Below are 22,688 nucleotides of genomic sequence, written 5' to 3'. Positions count from 1 at the left end.
TATTACTCAGCACAATATGACATGTAACATCAGATGCTAGGTTATAAAGGTCTTATGCTGTCTGGAAATGTTTATTCTTGGAACTCAGATGCTATTCTGCAAGTAAGCCTAAGCAAAGACTTTAGGAAGAGAAACCAGGCCCCAAGTCTACAATATTCACTGCCTTCCTATTCAGCACCAGCCTTCCAGTTACATAAGTTATCTTGGTAGTAGATATTCTAGTCCCTAGCCATCCCACCTAGGCCCCAACTGATACCACAAGGAGCCACAACAAGCCATCTCTTTCTATGCAAACTTGCAGACTAATTAGCAAAAGAAAGGTTTTTGTTGTCCTGTGCCACTAGGTGCTGGGATGGTTTGTTAGGCAGCAGTGGCTAATTTAAACAGAAATAAACGTTCCAAATCTTTGTGAAACCAGATACAATATAAATATATAAAAAATAAAACAAAATCATTACCTTTGATTAGCAGTATCCTCCTGGAATCAGCATCTTCTCTGCTCATTTAGTCAGCATGTTTTTAAAAAGTAACCAGATTTTTTGCATGCTTTTTATTTTAGAATATCTCTAGAAAAACTATCTCCAGTAGTCATTATGGTCAGATAAGAATTATTGAGACCTCTATTTGATGAGTTCTTAAAGGGTGTAATTGGAAAAACAATAATCAATTCCTCATTATTCAAGTTACACTGGGGGAGGTTGATCTGCAAACTGATTTTATAAGAAATAGAATGTATGTGCATTTGGGTCCCTACAAGAAAGGCCTTTGTCAAGGCTTTGAGGTCACACTAGAATAAGTGTAGACAATAACTGTGCACCTGGGAAGAAATAGCAGGTTAGGAAAGGAATTTTGGTATTAGAAATAGCTGGAGTCATTGGAATCCATTCTACCTGTCTGCATCGAATAAATATATAACACTTCTAGTACCTTTTTCAGCTTAGGAGAGGTATAAAGATAAATGACATATCTTTGGCAATAAAACAGGCATCATTTGTTTCTACAGGCAAAAAGAAAAATATGTAGAATGATTATTTGAGTCTAGTCAGTCAGAAATCCTTACTGGGATTCATTCTAGCATGTAGAAAAATCATGTATTGAAAGTAAAATACCACCTGTTGTAGTTGTTTGACATCTTATTAAATTTTCTTCAGAATAAATGAAGAGACTGGCAGAAATGTCTTCCTCATTAGAGAACCATAATACCGAAAGGTTACCATTTTCCCATCCCAGGTAAATCTATACCACTCAATCATATTAAGTCTGTATCCCAATTATTTTAAAAAGTGTATGATCTTGCACATTAAATAATATACTCTTCCAATGCAGAAAATGAAAAATTTTAGCAGAGCTTTAAAGAAAACGGCATTTTTAATCATTCAACAAACACCTTCAAACACTTTTAATCATTCAACCAACAAATGGTATAAGAGGCTGTTAGGTTAATAAAATAAACACAGTCCCTATCTTCATTAGATCTTCTATTACGATAGTCATATATTCATAAAATAATCACAGAAAGCAAAGCAATCACAAAAGAGCAAAATTATAAACGTAGTAATGGCTTAGAAAAGATGAACAGCAGCTCTCAGGAGTCACTGTCACCCAAATTAAAGGGGCTCATTTGAACGTGCACATCAAGGCCCAATAGGAAATTAACAGGAGTTTGCAGCAAAGAAAGTAAAGGTTTATTAATTGAGGAAGTGGCCCGTACCCAGAGATGGGGGGCTAATGCTCAAAGACCTGGTTCCCTGATGGCTTCCAAGGAATGGGTTATATAGGGAAAAATTATTAATTGTGGCGACTAATGGAGTTAGGGTCATGGTCAGATTCATGGTCTCTACTGATTGGTCAGCGCTAGGGTGGGGAGTAGCTGATCAGTGTATCTGATCCTGATGTCAGGCATGGCGTCACTTCATTTGGTTTCACTGCTTTTCTGGGCCTGGAGCTGAAACAAAACTGAGGCCCAGATGTTATCTGTAGTTTGACCGAAACTCTCTCACTGGGGTTAACAGACCAAAGACTTTGTTCCTAAGATGATCTGATGATGACTAGAACCTTACTGTCTTGAGGGCTTAATAATTAAGGGAGTGGTCCTTCAAGAGAGAAGGAGTTAGGTGAGTCAAGGATGTAGCCAACAGGAATGAAAAGGAAAGGAAAAAAGGTCACATTAAAGAACTGAAGTTTGTGTGTGGTTACATCAAGGAAGCCTTACCAGAGAAAAAGGAACAACCTGAAATCTGAAAGATGAGCAGACCTTTGAAGAATGCAAGGCGTAGCAGATAGGATCAGCACAGACAGCTAAAAACATCTAGACAGCACTGCCTGACCAAGTCATGTGGCAAAAGTTAGTGTCATATATTCTAGGATATGAAAAGAACCCACTGTGACTGGAGTGTAAGGAGCAATCAGAGATGGTCTGAACAGTCCAAAGGGCTCATGGTGATGCAAGTTATCATTTTCAAAATCCACATGATGGAGGGAAGTGATAGAAAGGCATTGGTGTAATCGAGAGAAAGCTCCTTCTGCTTGCCTCAGGACAGCCAATAAGTTGAGTGATGAGTTAGAGCAAGGAAAGCTACTTTATTTGGAAAGTCAGCAAGCTAAGAGAATGGTGGACTAGAGTCCTAAAGAATCATCTTGAGAAAGTATAAAATTCAGCCTTCTTTTATTTCAGGGAAACAGTGGAATGGAAAGGGTTTGAGGTCAGGAGGTGATTGATGACCACAGACATCGAGATATCAGTAATGATCCAAGGGAGATAGTGAAACTTCAAAAATTCTAGTTGCTGTGGTCTCAGTCACGAGGTTGCTATAAATCTTTTTATAAACAATCATTATTTTTGTACATACCTCCCTTATCTCCTTGGGGAGGTAGGATCAAACAGGGAGGTTATTTCAGGAATTTCTAGGCTACAGGTTAGATTCATTTAATGATTAGCATACCTATGTGCGGAACTAAGCAGAAGTTGCTGACATGTCAGGCTCAAGTAAGACAGAGTAAGAAAAGCTGGTTATTTCATTCTATTATGTAAGATGATTAGAGTTCAACTTTGTACAGCTAATTCTGGCTACCTTAAAAAATAAATGATGGAAGAAGGCAAGAATAGTTGTAGGAGAACAATATGAAGGTTATTGCATTAGTTTTCATAACTAATAATTTCATAAGAGAAGTTGCTTGGGAAAGTTGTGAAGATGGAGAGAATAATATTTCGGGAAAATTTAGCAAGTATAAGGCCTTAATGATGGGCTGCATATGAGGAGTAAGTGAGGGGGAGGTGTCAAGAGTGAGCTCTGGTTTTCTGTCTGGGACCTTTGGGCGATTTCAGAGATAGGAAACCATGGAAGAAGAACTAAGTTTGCATCAGTATAGCTTCGGCAACATGTGAGAGACCCACTGGCAAAGATATTAATTTTGGGCTTAACTGGACAGAATATTTTCTTGGGTACCAATTTAATAGTTTATTCACTCATAATTAAATATTCATATGTACTTGAAATAAGGAATTGTGTCTCATAGCCTTATAACTGCCTAATTGCATGCACTCTGATAATTTGTACCCAGCTAAAGAGTACTCACTGTACTATTCTACACATTTGGTTACTGTGCATATGCCTCTTTCTCCAATTAAATTGAAAACAACTGTTCTGGTTGCCTGAGTGAAGACCATACCAAACATGTATTTTTATAAATCTCAGCAAGTAGTGTAGTATCTTACGAGAGTATACTGCACATCCACAGGGTTCTCCTTTTCTTCTGTGTCATCGTTAAGGCCTCTCTGTTCATTTGACCTGGCCTAGAGTCTGTTACTCTTTACTCCTCTGCTGCATTTTATTTTCTTCAAAAGGCTTTTAACTACCTCAAGTTATAATTTTTTATTATACTGCATTTACTTATTGTCATTGCTACAGGATTATTCATTTGCCTCCCTCACAGACTATAATTTCCATGAGAGTAGGAAGTTTGTCTTTTTTACCAACATATTTTCAATATTTACTAAATATTTGTTGAATAAATGAATGAACAAAGCAGTACTTCCTCAATAGTTACTTCATGAATAAACAATAATGCATATTTACATTGGCATGTGCTTGTGCACATTCAGCCTGGAAAACAAATCCACCAAGTGAAAATATTTCTAGTTTGTCTAGAAAAATATTCCCATCTTTACCACTCACCACTGAATGACAGTTCTTTAAGGTGGAATTTGAAGAAGGAGAAAGCGGAGTGTCTGAACTGTCTCAGAAGCCTTGGGTAACAAAATTATGCTCATAATTCTGACTTCTAATTTGGTCAAAAATTCCTTCAAGATTAAATATAAAAAGAACATTTATAACAGTAAATATTAGCATGGAAAACAAATTGTGATATTTTTCAGCCATAAAAGTCTTTCTCAGTCCTTCCATTTGGAAGTATGATATGATTCATTTTCTTCTGTATTGCAATTACCTATATTTGTGTGCCCTTTTTGGCAAAAATTTCTGTTGTATTTTTTTTAAATTATATCTATTGATGATTACATTTTCTATTGTCCTCCAACACAGTAGTTCACTACTAATAAGGCACTGATCAAATAGTTGCTCAATTATAAGTGAATGGATGTTGAACTGATTTTCCCAGCAAATAAAGCATTGGCTTATTTGTTCATCACTAATATTCTTTTGTAGAAAGGAACTTTGCAAACCATTACTCATCATACTGAGTTCTGTTTTAAAAATTGTCCTTTCTCCAATGATTTTTTTCTTCAGATGACTGATTTAATGTGTGAATTTTTAAAAATAAAAAAATTAGTAAAGATTTAATTTAAATTAAAACATCTTATATGCATTTATATGCACAAATACAAAACAGTGCAGCCTATAGACAGCCTATGGCTTAAGCAACCAATTTTGATACTAGACAGATCTGATTCAAATCACAACCCCACATTTACAAGTTGGTGGTTTTGGAAAAATATATATATATATTTTAAATTTTATTTAGCTATTTTTCAAGTACAGTTTTTTGTCTATTTCTCCCATCCCCGCCCCCCATCCCGTGCTCCCCACCTCCCTCCCATTTCCTCCCCCCCTAGTCCTCATCCCTGTGTCTTTCATACTTGTTCCTCCAAATCCCTCCCCTATTTTTATATATTTATTTTTGAAGTTTGTTTTCATAGATAATAACTACCCAAAGACTAAACATGTGAAAACAGTTTATGATTTTCAAAAAAGTTTTGGTGTTCACACTAATACGGACTATTATGCTTTGCAAAGGAGTTCATATCACTCGGTAAACAGCAAATCAACAGATTCTAACCTTAAAGATACCTCTGCCCTCAGGCAACTCTACTACCTTGACTAATCTTTTGCATGTAAAACTTTTTTAAAAGTCATTGAGAGACCTGGCTGGTATAGCTCAGTGGGCTGAGCACAGGCTTGTGAGCCAGACAACTGCGATTCAATTCCCAGTCAGGGCACATGCCTGGGTTGTGGGCCAGTTCCCAGCAGGGGACTCACGAGAGGCAACCATACATTGATATTTCTCTCCCTCTCTCCTTCCCTTCCCCTCTAAAGATAAATAAATAAAATCTTCTTAAAGAGTCACTGAGAATTATCTTTATAGTTTGAACATATGTGACTTTGATGTGTTAACTTTCATACAGACTGTTGACAGTTTTGTCTTCCCAGTATTCTTGCTTCTCATAGAAACATCATCTCCTTCTGCTTAGAAATTATTTTTCCCTGCCTGTTCCAGTTCTAGTTTCCTGATCTAATGTTTGGATAGTTGTGAGCCAATTGGACTTACAAATGGCTTTTCTTGGCATTTGTAAATGAAGCTGAGGAATAGGTCTTTTTCTACCCAAAGACCAAATCTCAACCAAGCTAGAGATGCCAGGGTGAGTGACAAAGCTGAAACACAAAGGGAAATAGAATTGAGAGACTAAGAGTCTTGATGGCCCCTAAATTCTCAGTTTCTACTACCCCCAAACCAACTACTCTTTTTTCTCATAGTGGTTTGGTAAAGTGAATTCTAAATTACTTTATTAATTACTTGAATTGTTTTTCTATTGTTGCAATCAAAGTAGTGTCAAATCAAGGCTTGGAGGATATTTTCCTGGGACATTTTGGCTTTAGCTTTCACAAATATAATGAAAGCTACTAATAGACCACTTGATTGATTTGCTCATCGAGAGTGCATTTCTCAAACCCAGTATGTGTAGGCACTGTACCTGACTGCAAAGTGAGAATTGGGGTATTTTTTTTATGTCCACTTTGCATAAAAAGTCACAAAAACCACAAGAAGGTAAATTTTCACGTGGGACATTAAAGGCAAGTAGCAATATAACAAAAAAAGTATTTTATGTAAATTTTAAATAGGCAAATTTTAATCATGATATCTGAAAAATATGTAATAATAGTAGTGCAAATTCAAAGCAGTGTTGGTTTGTACTCATGAATTGTATATACGCATTTCTTGGTTGGTTGAAATGTCATGGCGTTTAGCTGACTTCCTCCTGTGGTATTTTGAGTGCAAAAGATAGCAAGGGGTCATGACTATTGGTGGTCAATAAACAGCTCTGTTCAACCTTCCCTTAGAGCAAGAAGATTCAGGATGGTTATTAATCAGGTGGCCTGGCTAAAGTCCATCCTCAGTGATTACATTTCTGTCCACAGAAAAATGATAATGTGGTTTCAGTGAGAGAACTTACTTATGCTGTCATCAGTTTAAAAAAAGAACAGAGATGCAAAATCAACATTCTATTATGGTGTAAGATGAACAAAGGTTTCATTCTGATCTAATTAAGCAGACATTTGCTATATGACATTTGCTAGTGAACTTTAAGCAAGAAATCTCTCAGACTTTTAAACTTCCTGTTAAGTAATTTATGTCAAAGTGTCTTAGAATGTCCAATCATCTCTCTCTCTTTTATCCACTTACTTTTCTGCTCCCAATCCATTCTCAGTTTTCTCTTTCTCTCTAAAGCCTTTAGTGCCCCACCTCCCACCTGCTAAGCTAAATTAGGCACCCTTCCAACCATCTTGGAGCACCTCCACTATCATGTCCTCTCTGCTCCCTGTTGGACTGTTAAGTTCATTGAGACAGGAGCCTCTTTATTATTCTTCTTTGTATTTCATAACTTAGCACCATGGCTTATATATGGTATATACAAGCATGCAATAAATGTTTATTGAACAAATGAATGCAAAACCAACATTTACTGCACATTTAAATGGTAGCTAAAATAATCCTCTCAAAGAAAAATCTAGCATTATATGATACATATAAAGGGATTAGGACTATTCATTCAGGGACAAAAATTAAAATGGAGGATTTGGAGAGTTATGATGCTCAGTGTCCTAAGAAGACACCATAGTCTTTTTTGTCGAATGATGGGCAGGGATGTAGGTTGAAGCTGAAACACCATTTCAAGTTGATGTACATGCTTTATCCACATCCATGGAGGTGGCTTTAACTAAAAAGACCATTTTCTGAGGAAAAGAAATGGGCAGAATATCAAAGACTGTTCAAATGGGCTGGGCTTGCAGTAGCAGGAAATCAGGTGGCTAATGAGGGGAAAACATAATGTGGTCAAAGGAGTACATAGCTTTAGTGTCTCAGCCAACACCACGAACAGGGATTCTTAGAGGTTACACAGTATTAGCTACACCTTCCATTGTATGCTGACAAAGTAATTCACCTACAAGAATCCTCTTGATATATACCTAAACTCCTTCCACTCTTTTCCCATTATTGCAATGAGAGATTTATGTCCACTTCATTTCAAATGTGTGTGTGGACATGTTTGCGGTGAATTGCTACAGGAGAATTGCTGGGTCAAAGTGTCAGTGAATTTTTAATTTCCATAGTTATTTCTGTATTATCTTCCATATGGTTTGTTCCTATTTGTATGCTTACCAGCAATATACAAATGTCTTTTTCACACGCCTTTGTCAATCCACGTTATTATCCTTCTTTGATATTTGCCAGTATGATAGGTGGAAAAATTTTAGTATAGTTTTAACTTGAATTTCTTTTGTTAAGAGTGATGTATTCACCCTTCCTACATTTAAGAACTAATGATATTTTCTTTTCTATATAACTATCTATTTATACCCATTGCCTATTTTTCATTGTATATTTGCCCTTTCTCTTATTTACTAATAAGTATTCTATATAGGAGAGAAATAAACCCTTTATTATGTGCTTTAAATATTTGTTCACAATTTATTCTCTTCTTTAAATTCTACAAATTTTTATTTCGAGTTTTTTTAAGTATTTCTTTTAGAGAGGGGAAGGGAGGGAGAAAGAGAGGGTGAGAAACATCAGTATGCAGTTGCCTCTCATGTTTCCCCTACTGGGGACCTGGCTTGCAACCCAGGCATGTGCCCTAGACTGGGAATTGAACCATCAATCCTTTGATTCAAAGGCTGGCACTCAATTTACTGAGCCACACCAGTCAGGGCTTATTTTCTAGTTTTATGTAAATAAGCATACAATTTTCTAACATTAAACTTCTGGGTACCACTTGGAAAAGCCTTTCCCAATCTAAAATAATAAAGATTTGCTTGGGTTCAAAGCCTAGCTCTTCCTCTTACTGGCTGTGTGACCTGCAAAAATTATTTAATTGCTCCTGGTATATACCTTTATCTGTATAATAAAGTAGCAATACAACCTAATTCATTATGTTGTTCTCAGAACTAAATAAGACAATAGATATGATATATTTAGCATAATGTTTATCTTATACTAACAAGAAAATGAGTAAAAATAAATAATAGTTTGTTGTTGTTGAATAAAATGAGTGCTCAAGCAATTACCTTTTTTGTATAGAACCTATTTTTTCCTATTTTTTATATTGATAAATAAAAACACCATTGAGACAGTCTTTCTGCTTGGAAAATTAACCTTATTGCTATTCTCCTTATTGAAATCCTTATTGAACACGAACAAAGTCAAATCTAAAACAAGGCTTAGGAGTTGACACAGGAAGTGAATGTCATGGAATGATTTACTCTGTTATTGTGAACAGGCACGCCTAGAGCCAAACTACTGATGGATACTAACACTCTCCAGATTTTGCTGAACATTATCTGTTTATACGTGCAGCTGCTGTGTTGATTTCAGAACAGTTAGATTTATTTGTGATTGCCATAGAGATGACATGAAGATGCATTTTTCATCAAACACACACAGCCTCTCTATGTATCTCTGTATGTCCAATTTACCCATGGTTACCCTGGGGCTTGCTCACAGTATGCATGTCCCTGCTATTTCTCCAAAATCACAGTTGTAAATTAGCATCTTGGTGATTCTGTTTCCTTGCCAACAGGAGAAGGTGCTTCCCATGGTTACAGCCTTCTTCTGGAATAGACTACAAATTAAATGTCTACCTAAAAGAAATGCAATAATTCATAACTCCTGTACTATAGTTTGTGAGACAAGTGTTTGTTACAAATTATGTTATACTATTTATTGAAAATTTCAACATTTCACATTTGCTGTATTTAGAAGCTTCAGTATTCATTTTTCCCTGCTTTTATTTTATTTTATTTTTTTAGACATAACATTTGTCCTCAGTAAATTCACAATATTTTTGAGAAAAGCTCAGAGTCTGTAGAGTCTCTGGTTTCTTTCCCCTTCTTCATGCTGATCCAGTTACTTTATTTTCTAATTACCTACGTCAAGGTTTGAATTTGGATATAGGTAAATTAGCAAAAGCATAAAAACCTCATTGGAAAGAAGAATCTGAATTAATTAATGGATATAGTTAAGAAAGAAAAAGCCCATAAACGATGATAGTAGACAAATTTTGATATGAGAAAGTGTATATATATATATAGTGGTCACAGGGAAGAAAAGGACATAAGGTATCCAGCAGACTTTGCGAGGTAGGTAAGAAGAAACATTTGGTCCTAATCTGAAGTGAGGCTAATATTCCTAGCAAATAAAAACAAAAAAGAAAAGGGGGGAGTATGTACATTTCTTCAATCAAAGTTGGACTAGAAAAAGAACTTTTAATAAGTATGCATTTAACAATTATTCATTGAATACCTAAGTAGGCATTAAACTCAAGAATATGGTGTTATAGAAAGAATCAGACAAGTTAGATTCTATTTTGCAAGTGTATATTGAGTGACCTTCTCTGTGTCAAGCACTCAACTAGGTGCTAGAAACATGAAGATGAATAAGCTTTGCCCAGCTGCCATCCCTGTAATGTTATGCAGGCAAGAAAAGAGGCAGCAGGTAACTTGTAATGAAATCAAGATTGTGAGTATCAGTTCAATATCCCTGACCATGTTACCCTGTTTCATTGTTCTCCAAAGCATCTGGCATTATGTTTACATTATCTTTATTGAAAATATTATATATCTATTTATTTGTGTATTTATTTTCTAGTCCTGCCCCATGGAATATATGGTCTATGAGCAAAAAGCCCCTATCTCTTTGTTTATTTCTTTATCCCCATTGCCTAGGACAGTGAATGTGACACAGTAGATACTAAATAAATATTTGATGAGTGAATAAAAAATAAACATAGTAGGTTTTAATCAATATTTGATAATTATATAAGTGAATAAACAAACATCCCTCTTCTTACTCAACTAATTCATACTATTTCCTCTGTAAGTGTTCTCAAATCCTGCTATTTAAAGGTAACTTTTTTCTCTACTGCTGTTCTTTGTCACTATTTTTTTCTTTAAGATGGTATTTTATTAATACCATTTCTTCGAAAATATCTATTATTGTGTGTTTCACAATATAGGTAGTCAACCTAGAGTTTTTCATTTAATTTCAAATTTGACTTATTGGTATCACCCCAAATGAGTTTAGAAGTTAAATATTAATGTAGTTGTAAGACTTACAGATAAGTGGCAAAAAAACAGGATAAAAAATATCCTCATATTGTAACTGACTAGATTAAAATAAGTGTACTAAGGAAGCCTACTATTCTAAGTTGTGTATTTTAAGGAAAAAAACAGTAGAGAAGAGAGGCCTTGTGTTACTGCACAATGCAATAATATTGGATTCTGGAACAGGATTGGAGAGCTGTGTTGCTTCATTTCATAGAAAGCCCAAAATTCTCAAAAACCTCAGGTGACAGAGCCCTAGAGTGAAGGAAGTGCGGTACCTGTATACACATCATGACCATGAGAGTGTCACCCGATCTTAAAATATCTTTTTCTTCTGACTGTTTCATCTCATGGAGTTTTGGGGAGAATAGGATGAGTTAATAATGCAGGCATGTGAAAATGCTTGTAACAGCCTTTTGTGAAGTGTCCATGAAACTTTGGTATGAATAGTAAAAATGTATTTTATACCTTCAAAAATGCGTTCATGATTTTTTCAGATGAAGCTTTACTTCAAGAATATTTATAATCTGATGATATCAATATCTAAAAGTAGCGTGTGCTATGCATGGTGCCAGCACATGTAATACGAACTCTTTAATTTCACTCTCTCAACACCTGTGCTGTAGGTAACATTATAGCTATTATAATCACGGATCATGTTTTACAGAAAATGAAACTGAGATTTAGAAAACTTCAGTGACTTAGCCTAAGACACTCACTCAGCTGAAATTTGATTCTGGATCTAGCAAGTCTATAGTGCCCCAGGCAAAACCCAAAGGAGAGTTTAGAAGTCAAATTTTAAACAGGTTTCACTGTTTAAACAGGTATTTCATGGCATTGCCTCAATAAGAACATTTTCAATTGCTATATGCTTCACAAAGATACTTAAAATAACAACAATAAACTAGAAGTCATCAAAATAACATTATAAATCTCTCTAAAAACACAAATGAAACTCAATAACCAAGAATAATTTATTTATTCATTGTGAGTCATCTTAGGTATTCTATTTTATTAGATCAATTTATACAAATTATGTCCTGTACTGTCCTGTACTCAGATAATTATGACAAATCCCAGCAAAATGAGACAGTCCTGAGTCATTAACAGTCCCCTGTTTGCTCCCACTGCTGTGTACAGGCTGCACCCTCTCAGAGGCCCTGGGGAGGTTGGGGGTCATCCTCCCGGCTGGGGGTTTGGGGGGGGTGCCTTCCAGGCACAGTGGTCTGTGATGATGATTCGGTTAAAAGCAGCTCAATTATTTATCCAGTGAAGACTCTGTCAGGTCAAGTAATATTTAAAGCTACTTTACATTTATGTATGCAAAATAGCCCTCATAAGGCTCAGTATTCCTTTTCTTTGTAAATTACCTTTAATTGGGGTAACTACACAAATGTTATTGATGCCTGATTACAGATTTGTGATCCATAAAGTAAGACTTCCCAGAGAACATACAGCATGCTTTTTATTTTTTGTATATTTTCAACAATAATTTTTTTCTCATTTAAAGAACTAGTGATAACTGTTACATGAAATAAATGAAATTTTAAATAGCAGATCTATTTATGGTAGGATTATAATAGATTTATCCTAATCTTGCAAACATCCTGAGGTTTGTGCTGAATTCAGAGTCTAAATGTTCTGAGAGACTTGCCCTAGACAACTATGCTCTGGGATCCCAGACCATTTTGCAAACTAGAACCCGAAGGCCAGCTCTGCTCTTTCCTTATCAACTGCGTGACTCTGCTTAAGCTGGTATCCAATGATAAGAAATTACATATTCTCTATTCGGTGTAAACATACAATGGTGTACCTAACATCTCTGTAATATAGACATCAGCTTTTTCTCCCCACTCCCCACTCTAGTGCCCATGATGAGGTCATGTGGAAAGAACCTGTTTTAAAATGAAGCCCTTCAGTGGAAAGCAAGATGCAGAGACAGAGAAGATTGAACAACTCTTTTTAATGTATTTTTTGCAAGTGTTGAAGAGAAGTCTAATGAGTACATATTCCTAACATTTTTCACCTGTTCCAAACCCAGCCCTTTATCCATGTGTGCCATATTAATATGATAACTTTCCATGTGAGGTATGATATTAAAAAAAAAGTTCGCATTGAGCTAGGCCTTATGTCATTTCCAACTTAGTTAGAAGGCTGAACACATTTTACAAATTAAACACAGGTTCCCAGAGATTTTGATTCAGTTGGTTCAAGGTTGGAAACTGTATTTTAAAAGAGCTCCCCAGGTGACACTTATTTTTCAGGTTTAAGAAACATTAAACTAAATAGCCCTTATGAGTTATAAAATTAAATTATTCTAAGCCTGTTCAATTATGTTATGGGGTTGTACTGCATGGGAACATCATGTTTTAGAAGCAGTTCATTAGCACCTGAAAGATTATAGGAAGTGTTTCCTGGATTCTCTTTAGTCAGCACCCACAGCAGAACATCTCTGGTCATTGTGCTGAAATGTGCCCATTAGGAAAGGCACTGTACGTACCAGTGAGGTTCATTCGCATTACAAGAAGCATGCGCAGTGAAGGTTTTCCCCATTTGGCCTCACTTAATACCCTTCCTTCAAGGTGGCATATCAGCAAGTGAGAGAACAAAAGCAAGTAATCGAAAAAAAAGTATTGGCAATTATTTTTACTTAGAAACCTTAAGAAAAAAACATTCTAAGTATGGTATTTTTTGGTCAAAGCATGAAGTCAGAGTTTATCATATATTACTGACAAATGAGCCTTTTTAGAATTCCAAGATTACTAAAATAGAAAAATTAATAAATCTGAAAAATATTAATTTCTTATTATTTTTGAAAACCTTGATCAATTTCTGAGATCAAGAAAAATGTGTCTGCATTGAAGAGGCGGATACAGGCTGACACTTGGAATGTCCAATGGCCAGCAGGCTAAAGGAGAAATGGCCATCCTGGCAGAGAATCAGTGCGATTTAAGAGAAGCACCAAAGCTCTTAAGGATATCTTGTTTTTTGGAATAACTTCCTTTTGGCTAAGTGGCACTGGGCACTCCTAATTAAACGTTGGCAAACAAGTTATCCAAGGCAACAAACACAGTATTTGAATGAGGTTTCAAGTGATAGTAGGTGCTATCTTTTATCAAAACTTCAAGTTATCAGATTTAAGTGATTATAATTCAGTTAGACTAAGTACAGGTCAAAATATAACACTGATGAGAGATAATTAATTCCCCACTGCAAATACCTCAGAAGAGATCAAAGTGTTTGTATTTCCACTCCATAAAAAGAAGTCAGTAATTTTTGGTGTTTTCAATGCCTATGTTAATTGTTAACTGGAATCACACAATTTAACAAAATGTTATTAATTAATCACTTGATGTTTAATGAAACATTAGCAGAACACAGCGTACTTTACTGTGCACATTCTATGTATTAAATTTATGGAAGCATACTATTAGTGAGCTAGAGTCTAACATGCCACGACTATAGCCGTGGTCAAGATTCTCTTGATTCAGTGATGTTTAATTTTATTGGGCTGTTAGAAATAATAACGCTACTCAAATAAACAACCTTGAAGGACATGCTTTCCACTATAGCAAGTAAAACCATATAAAAATACTAAAAAAATCTGTTGTCAGAAATCAGAAGCAGACAAATAATGAATTCCAAACTTCAGCATACGTTAAAACTTGGTATGGAGAAAGGAGGGGAGGATTCAAAACATTAGCTTTAAGGTACAATGTATAATGCTAAAGATGGAATATTTCACTATGCAAGCTATACTTTTAATTTTTTAAATATACAGAATATAAAATATAAGTATAGAGACAATCGTAGGTACTATGCAACAAACTTAGAATGTAGATAATATTTAAACACTTAATAGGCTTCTATCACCTAATTTGATTATTGATTTAATGCCACTAATGATGGGTTAGGTTAATATGTGCTTCTGTAATTAATGCACTGGGAAAGATGCAATATTGCTTTGGCAGAATTCCTGCTGAAAATGTTTAACCTGATTCAGAAATGTTTTCCTGATGAGGAAAATCAATTCAATCCAAACAATGAAACAAGTGACCTAGAGTCTCCAAAAATATGAAGATCATGAAAGACTTTTTTTAAAAAAGTAGAACTTGGGAGGGGTTTTCAGGAATGTGTATAAAGGACATGTGGACAAAACCAAAATGGGGTAGGGTTGAGGGTGAGAGGTGGGTATGGCTGGGGTAGGGGGGAGTGGTGAGAGGAAAATGGAGATAACTGTACTTGATTCAAATTTTTAAAAAGTAGAATTCTATTAGAAGCAAGAAGACTAAAAAGAAATTATAACAAGCAATTTTGATCCTTAATTGGGTCCTGAATTAGAAGGAAAAATAATAGCTATAAGATATGTGGGTTTTGAATATACACTGTATACTGGAAAATAGTATATCAATTTACATGTAAGTTTTTTGCATGTGATAATTATATTATGGTAATATAGGAGAATTTGGATGGACAAGGAGGTTGAAATGCATGATGAAGTACTTAGAGGTGAATTTTCATGGTTGAAACTTTTTTTAGGTGTCAGAGAAAATTAATATATACATACTTATAAATACATATGTGTATGTATACATGTTATATGTTTGTGTTTACATTAGGTGTATATATGTATGGTTACATGTATATATATTTGCATGTGTGTATATATATTGAGATAGAGAAAGGGAGGAAAAGAGGGAAGGAGGAGGAAGAAAGAAAGGAAGGGAGGGAGGAAGGAAGGAAGGAAGGAAGAAAAGAATGGAAGGGAAAGAAAGAAGAAGGTATGGAAAAATATTAAGAATTGATGACCCAAGGGACAGGTATGCATATGTTTATTGTATACTTTTTAGAACTTTACTGTAAGTTTGAAATTTTTCAAAAAATTTTTGGAAGAAAATAAGTTATTTTCTGGTTTGCTTAATTCATACATTCTATAATAAACCTCTATGGCATAACTGACTTGATAATGAGAACACGACCAGAGCTGCAAAAAAAAGCAGGAGGATGGAAAGAGAAGTGTGACATAGTTGGGTTGGAAGCCCAGGTTCAAGTCCAGGTGAGCGGTGACCAGCTGCAAGGTTATGATCAATCATCACATCTTTCTAGCCATCAGATTGCTCTTTTCTAAAATGATGGAATTGGACCAAAATGAGTTCAGAAGTCTTAAATAATTAAGATTCAGTAATTCTCAGTGTCAGACTGATAGGAGGCAGTCCTATAAAAAACAAAGTAATCAGCAAATCATGTAAGACACTAAAAAATGGTATAAGCCAGGCTATGGACAGGACTCTTTGATTCTTAATCAGTCAGAAAGCTATGGCATTTCTGTTCTCTATTATGAATCCTCAAAGAGAAGCAAACACTGAAATTGGAGAATCACCAAGATCATTAAATTATTGTGACTAGCATTTGGTAGAGCACCTGGTGCTGATGGAAATTGTACAGAAATCTAAAGCCAAAGAAACTAACAAATAGCTCATGATTGATGTGTTCTACTGTCCACATATGGAAGGAGGAAGACATTTTATTGGATTAGAAAAGCACATCAGTTGTACATTTGCACAAACAAAAGATTAACTGTGCTACTGTGAAAGGCATTGAGACAGATCTTTTTTTAATCCACTGTGGGAAATATTTTTAATGTAGAATAAACTATGTTTATCAGATCACAATACAAATTACTGGCTGAGGATTCTTAATTGAACAGTATGGTGATTTCTTTGTGGTGCTCATTTCTTTCTTTTTATCAAATCATTTTGGGGGAAATTAGAAAAGACTGATTGTTTTAAGACATTCTGAAATGCTGTATTTACCACAAAGAAATGTGGATATGAGATCTAAAAAGGGGGAGATGCTGATTTACTTAAAAATCATCAAAAAGGAAATGCAAATACAGTTACTTCCAGATGAAAGGACATAGTTAAGTCTACTTGGGACTTGAGACTCTTTCCAGTTTAATCTTCTGTTTTATAGTGTATATAAAGCATATGCATTATATTCTTGCTCAGTATCATACATCTGATATTCTGAGTCTATTGTACCATTACCATTTCCTGAACAAATACTGTCCTTTCCCATATTTGTGACTTTGGAGAATGCTTTACTCTCTTACCTTTACCTCATGTAAGTGAGGTTATAATTCCCATGCACCTCTCCCCTAGGAGGCAGTGGAGTGCAGTGTTTAAGAGGAAGTTTTTAAATCAGAAAAATCTGAGCCTCTGAGCTTTCTGGTTGAACGAGTTTGCTGTGTAATCCCACTGAACCCCAGTTCTTCATTTAAATTTTTTCAAATAACAGTAGTGCTTATAGCATAAAATTATCTATAAGACTGAGATAATGTGCATACAATGTTTAGCACAGAGCCTGATTCAGAGCAAAAAAAATTTTTTCTTCTCTCCTCTTCCTCCCCAATTCCTATCCTCCCACTACTTTTACCAGTCTTTGTGATTCTATAACATTTTATTTGTCCTCTATGGCACTTACCACATTTTGCTTACATTACAATAACTATTCAATCTTTCCCCCTTATTAGAATGTAAATGTCTTGAGAGCAGAAACTGTATATTGCCCATTTTTGTTTATCTACAGAACAAAAAACAGTAGCTTATACAACACAGGTGGTTAAGTATTCATTTAAATGCCTTAAATCATTGACTTTTTAAACAAATACTTTATATTTTTTATATTAATGATGAATCTACTAAATCTTTTATTTTAATGTTGAATATTCTAAGAATATTCAAGTTACAGCAAATTGACATAAAAGCAAGTTATTTTTGAGATTACTTTAAAATGTCTATATGCCTTTGATATTGTATGTCTTCATTTGAGTTACAACAAAATACAACTTTGTTGGCTCTGTGCTCCATAGTTCGAGTCATCTTATGGCTGAAGTCCTATCTTTAATTACTTTTGAAATATCCATCCTTTCATCCATTTACCATACATTGTTGAAATATGGAAAAAATTACTCATTAGGACATCCCTGCTTGCCCATCATTTTCTGATTCCTGCGAGTTATCTTAAGAGATTCTGATCAATTGGATACGTTTTGTGAAGCATCCTGTGTGATTTGTACTATGAAAATAAATCCCCAGTGTTCCCGAAGTGACTCAGTTAAAAATGGCAATCAACAGAGAGGCCCACACAGTCACCAGCAGAGTTCAGCTTAGTCATCAAACAATGTTTGCTCAGAGATGATATTGTTTACACTTATTTTCCAACAGGATCACTCAGAAATCTTTCAGTTTTTAGAAACAGAAACTTTTTAAATAGTCAATATAATAAGAGATGCGTCTTGGTCTTTACACAGCCTTTTTTTTTGGTGACAGAAAGCTTGTGAAATGTACAATCCAGCCTCACCACATGTTTCCGTCACCTAGCACCACCTTCTCCTTCAATCTGTGGGCCCTCTAAAATCAGCCAGAATCATTTACTCATTTTATTTTCCCTAAGTACCTCCTTATTTCTCTACCTCTCTACTTCTCCTCAGGGAGAACTCCCTCATCTGATAACTTGTTTCCTTTATTCCAGCTTTCTCTTTTCACCAATATGCGTTCCTTGAGACCGACCTAGCTGTGGTTCAAGTGTCCCTCACTCCTACCAGGTTCAGTGGGAATTCTCCCCATCTAGTTTTTGTACCTCATTCATGTACATGTGCTCTGTTCCGCAGTATATGCATGCTTAAGTTAGCAATGTCCTTTTTCACACTCCCTAGATGAGAAGTGTGAGCAGAGTCAATGTGAAATATGTGTCTTTCCAGTGCAAGTGGGAAGAGAGAGGGGGCAGAGTGTGTGACTCGTGGGCTAGAAGAGCACTCTGTGGATTCTGGCCTAGCTTAGGATGGAATTAAAGGTTTGAGTAACAGTCTTATAGAAATACAACAATGTAGAAAAACTATGCATTTAAGTTTCTCCTCTGTGCCTATATTTCTGATGATGAGTTTTCTTTTTCCTGGAGGTGGGGGTATGAGGTGACAAAGCACAATATATAAATGACATCAAAGACATGACTTCATAGTTTTATGTGGAGGGGCACAAAAAATATCTGGGCCTTAGTGGAGTCCCCAGGGTGGGGCTTTGTTGACCCTTGCCTCACTTTGGCTGTGGGCCACACAGTGCTGCCCATCAGTGGCATGGACTTGAATGGCAAGTACACAGCTGATAAGAAACAGGTGCTGGAGTGCCTGGGCAGTCCTACCAACTACCCACTGTCCAATGGGTTAGGCCAGCCCCACCTGCCCTCCAATGAGAAGCTCATTCTGGCCCCCGTGCTCCAGTTGCTGTTCGAAAAATGGTTCCCTGCTGTCTCCCAAACAGGGCAGCTCAGGCATTGAGATGCCGGAGACAGACACATTTGAACTGAATTGCCTCTAGACATGGATGGACAGGGATCAAGTTTATGGTGCTGGCAGTCCCTAGATGAGGTACAATAGATTCTGTTCTCCAAAAAATGTATGATATTTCCTCAGACTTTGCCCTCAAAAATCCATTCTACTCCCTGGAAATGTCCATTGGGTGTGGTGGGAGTTGTCTCTCCCCTGATGGACATCCAGCAGCTTTGTTAGTGCACTTGAAAATGAGAGGATGCTGAACCGACCTGATGACAGGTGCTGGTCCTCAAGCCTTAATAGCATGCTCTCGCCCGTCTTGTAGCTATTATTTCTACTTCCCAACTCTATGCAGATTTATTATGGAGGACACAGGCCCATTAATGCTATAGTAAACATTCCTTTGATCTCAAAAAAATCTGCACTTAAAAATAGGAAAAATAAATTTGAAGCCAAAGATAAAGTTAAGTGATAAATAGGTTGGGTATATATTCAAAGGTACTTCCTTAAGAGTTTAAAATTTTATTAATAAAAATATTTTGGCATGCCATGGTTACTTAACAATCTGACTAAAAGGGAACCACATTCAAAGCTTATTTGTACAACTGTTAAATTCCGTGTAATACTTTATAAATTGTCTATTTTGAATTTTGATAGAATTTTATGTTATTTGCCACAATTTTTTTTACAATTAGTTTCCTGCAAGTAAAACCCCCAGAATCCCTAATAAAGGCATACAAAACCTGTTAGTATATTGCATTATAATTTCTTTTTTCATGATTAAATATGCCTTGTGACTAGTCAAATAAAATAACTAAATTCTGTAAATACTAATGAATGGACCAATGGAGGCAACCATAAAATTACTTATTTTATTTAGTTTTAATTCATTCATTAATTAGAATATTTTACCTGAGTGTAAAATAATTACACTAATTAGTAGTCAGGATAAAATTCTACCAGTACCAGGAAAAAAAAACTTAAGAGGATTATCCTTTTGAAAGAGGAGAGTTGTACCAGGTGGACTTCGTATTTATAGATCTTTTCTCCTGAGCATAGTCCAGAGTCCATGTAGTGCAGTTTGACCAAAACTCAAAAAGAGACCCATGGCCCAAGCTGTTCAAGAATGGATTTTAGGGCTTCCCATAAGTATCCAGGAAAGGAGAACAGCCACAGAGTGTGAAACCTCACATTTGCATATTAATACCCATGACAGCTTTGGCTGCACTGAAATGTGTTTGTGGGGAGGAGGGAACTTCAAGGAACCAGTGAAAAGCAATAGTTGAAAGGCTGACAAGGCAGAATAAAGAAAGGAGTTTGGAGTTTGAGTCCTGCCTATAAGAGGGCCTTGATAAGTTACTGTTATTATCTATTTAAGTCTCAGAATGACTATATTATGTAAATAAAATACGTCAGGAACAAGGAATTAATCTAAAACAAAGAGGAAAGACCAAAAGAGCTATCCTCCACAAGTTCAAAGTAATCAGACAGTAATTTTTCTATTTGTTGTAACAAAAATCAACACTCTAAAACATATCATTCAGTATAGCAAGTATATAATAAAAACAATTAATATGACAAAGATAAAGGAATAAGGCATAATTTACCAGTATCAAGACTCAGAGAGGGTTATCACTGATGGTCTAAAGGACATTATAAGGAAATATTATGAACAACTATATAAAAGCGTTTTAACAGTTTAGAAGAAACAAAGTTCTTTAAAAAAGACTTACTAAAATTGAAACCAGAAACATAAAATCTGTAGATTCGTTCCTCGAAAAAATTTACCGACATTGTTTTGAGAAGGTTATAGAAACTCTGAATTGCCCTATATCCATAAAGAAATTGAAATTATTTTCAAAATTGTACCACAAAGAAAGTTCACATCAAGATGACTTCACTGGAGAATTCTATCAAATATTTAGGAAATGAATAATAATTTTACACAACTGCTTCATCAAATAAAAGAGAGAACACATCACAAATACCTCATAGATACAAAATTACCTTAATTTAGAAACATGATACGGATGTTATAAAAAATGAAAAACCCTCATGAACATGGGTACATACACTTGTAATAACTCATCAAGTTATATGGTTAAAACACCTATAATATGTACAATTTTAAAAGTTTATCAACCTTATAGATTTGCTATGACAAAAGAAGCATGGTTGGTTAATATAATAACAAGTTTTGTGTGACACTCAGATTGGCTTGGTGGAAATACCCTCTTAATTTTCATCCCTCACTTTTGTTAGGTTGATGATTTAGTATAGTAATAGGCACCCAAAAGTGCCAACTCTAATAGAAAAATCTAAAAACATGATTTAAATTACAGAGTAGGTGCTATAATAGTTGAGTTCCGACAAAAAAGACGGGGTGAGCAACATTCACAGGTGAGTCAACAAAGGGTGTGTTAAAGAATTTGTAAGCTTAAGCTTCCTGGAGGAGGTGTCTTGTTTACTCATAAGAAAAAATAGAGTGAAATGTATATGTGTATGCATATATAGTTATATAGAAAGGACTAAATATATAAAATTGTTATATATACATTGCTAAATAAATATTTATTGTATATATAAATATATAAAATTATATTTATTTTTAGCTCTATCCACTGAAAAAGCCATGACATCTCAATAACAAGCCAACCTAGTTCTCAGATTTTGGTTTCCAATTATCCTTCTCCAATAAAAGGAATCAGGGTTCTTTAGAAAAATGTCTGATTTTAGTATTGGAGCAGGAAATAGACAAAATGAACCTGGAATACCTTCTGGTTCTAAAAAGTTAGAAAGTGCTTTAAAAAAGCCCACAATGATGAGGAAATGTCAAAAGAGACAGAAGGACCAACTGAGAGAGCTTTCAATAGTACAGCTAAAACAATTAGAGCAATAAATGTAAAATAAATATTCATTATTCCATGCTGAAATAAACAAATAAACAAAAAATAACAAGAGAGAGAGAGACACACACACACACAAATCATCCATTAAAAAAATTCCAACAACTTATGTACATACTCCACCCTTGAGGAGGTAAAGTTAACTACTCCCCATGCCTTAAATGTGACCTGCATATAGCAATGTTTTTCCAAAGAAGAATGGAAAGAAGTATGGAAAGGGACAAACAAGATTATTTTTACACTGAAGAAACCTGACAAACACTACCTCAGCCAGGTGATCAAGGTCAACATATACAGTGGAAGTAAGTCATGTTCATTGTATGTACCTTTGATAAGATGAAAATCATCAACCTTGAAGTAATGAAAATTGCACTTCACCTCTCTAGACTTCCTTTAACACCACAACCATATAACTCTAGTCCAAATATGAAAGAATATCACAAAAGTATAAATGGAGGGATTTTTTACAAAATACCTCACCAGTACTCCTCAAAACTGTCAAAGTTATGAAACACAAGAAAAGTCTGAAAAACTGTAACGACCAAAAGTAGCTTAAAGAATGGCAACTTAGTATCTCATTGAGATACTGTAATGTAGTATCTCATTGAGATACTGTAATGC

Source organism: Artibeus jamaicensis, unplaced genomic scaffold, assembly GCF_021234435.1.
Source record: "Artibeus jamaicensis isolate MK-2021 breed Jamaican fruit bat unplaced genomic scaffold, CSHL_Jam_final contig_387, whole genome shotgun sequence".
Classification (NCBI taxonomy): Eukaryota; Metazoa; Chordata; class Mammalia; order Chiroptera; family Phyllostomidae; genus Artibeus; species Artibeus jamaicensis.
Note: the sequence above shows the minus strand (reverse complement) of the source record.